Source organism: Megalobrama amblycephala, linkage group LG15, assembly GCF_018812025.1.
Source record: "Megalobrama amblycephala isolate DHTTF-2021 linkage group LG15, ASM1881202v1, whole genome shotgun sequence".
NCBI lineage: Eukaryota > Metazoa > Chordata > Actinopteri > Cypriniformes > Xenocyprididae > Megalobrama > Megalobrama amblycephala.
In genome coordinates this window covers 30,566,152-30,568,012 of record NC_063058.1, presented here as the reverse complement: position 1 = coordinate 30,568,012, position 1,861 = coordinate 30,566,152, and positions in this window count along the sequence as shown.

The window sequence follows — 1,861 nt, the reverse complement described above, 5'->3', positions numbered from 1 at the left end:
TTGAATGAAATGAAAATGAGAAATGTTGCCTAAAATTACCAACTGAAATATACGGAAGAGGATTAGGGCCAAGCAATAATAAAAAATAAAACCATCTCGAGATTAAAGTTGTTAAATTTCGAGAAAAAACTCATTAAAGTTCGAGAAAAAAGTTGAAATAAAATGTTGAGAATAAACTTGTTAAATTACTAGAAAAAACTCGCTAAATTTTGACAAAAAACTCGTTAAATTTCGAGAAAAAAGTCAAGATAAAATGTTGAGAACAAATTCGTTAAATTATGAGAAAAAAGTCATTAAATTTCGAGAAAAAACTCATTAAAGTTCGAGAAAAAAGTCAAAATAAAATGTTGAGAATAAACTCGTTAAATTACTAGAAAAAACTCGCTAAATTTTGACAAAAAACTCGTTAAATTTCGAGAAAAAAGTCAAGATAAAATGCTGAGAACAAATTCATTAAATTATGAGAATAAACTCATTAAATTACGAGAAAAAACTTGCTAAATTTCGAGAAAAATGTTGAGATAAAATGTTGAGAATAAACTCATTAAATTACGAGAAAAAAGTTGTTAAATTACGAGAACAAATTAGTTAAATTATGAGAAAAATGTCGTTAAATTACGAGAACAAATTCGTTAAATTATGAGAACAAATTTGTTAAATTATGAGAAAAATGTCGTTAAATTACGAGAACAAATTCGTTAAATTATGACTTTTTTCTCATAATTTAATGACTTTATTCTTATAATTTAATGAGTTTATTCTCAACATTTTATTTCGACTTTTTTCTCGAAATTTAGCGAGTTTTTTCTCGAAATTTAACAACTTTAATCTCGAGATGGTTTTATTTTTTATTATTTCTTGGCCCTAATCCTCTTCCGTAGAAATACAACTTAAACCGAAATAAAATAAAACTGTTTCGAAATATAAAAAACTAATAAAAATGACAAAAACACATAACAAAAACACATAACAAAATGACAAAAAATGTAAATAAAATTAAAATGAAAACTGAATTTAATTCAAAGTATTAATAAAAACTGTAATAGTACATAAATAACACTGGTTCTTACATGCTTATGTACTAAATGAAACATCATATCACCTAATTAATATTCATGAGCAAAGTGTTTCATATTGTGTCCCACCCACAGCAAACCAACTTTAGCTAGTTATAGATATCCCACTACAAAAAGTTCAATATTAGACTATCAGATCAGAATTTAGAAAGAATAACATGCCAGGTTAAAATTCCCAAAAAGCCAAAGTAACGTGCATATTGATTGTAAGCCCTGCCCGGCGAAGAATCTATGACGGGCGGGGCTAATGATTATGAATATTAACGCATCTGGCTGTTCTGCCTGGACCTGCAAGCGTAATTTAAATAGTCATTCCAGTTTTGTCGAGAAGCCGAAAAGCACACACGTTCCAGACTGGATCGAAGTCATATTTATTGATAATCCTGATTATCTAGATGTAAACACACTTATAGTATATCTCACTATATATTTGTATGGATAGTTTTATCAGTGTCTGATCGTTTGTGTGATCATTGTTGATTACCGTGTACTGTACATATGCAGATGATATTATGATTTTTGTTTTGTATACGATGGCTTATTTGCACACCTCCCCGATCCTTCTGTTTGTGTTTTTTGGCATCTGGAAGAGTTAATATGCCAATTTACACCGTTTGAGCCGGACCTGCAATGTATCAGTGTTGGAATCGTGAGCTTTAAGTTCATGTGTGCACTACCAAATCAACCAAACAAAAACCCAGGTTGTAGTTCTCGTTTACTTGACACTGTTTGCTTTTATTGCGATTTGCAGCCCATTGTGGGAGTCGAAAACACAATGTTCTCGC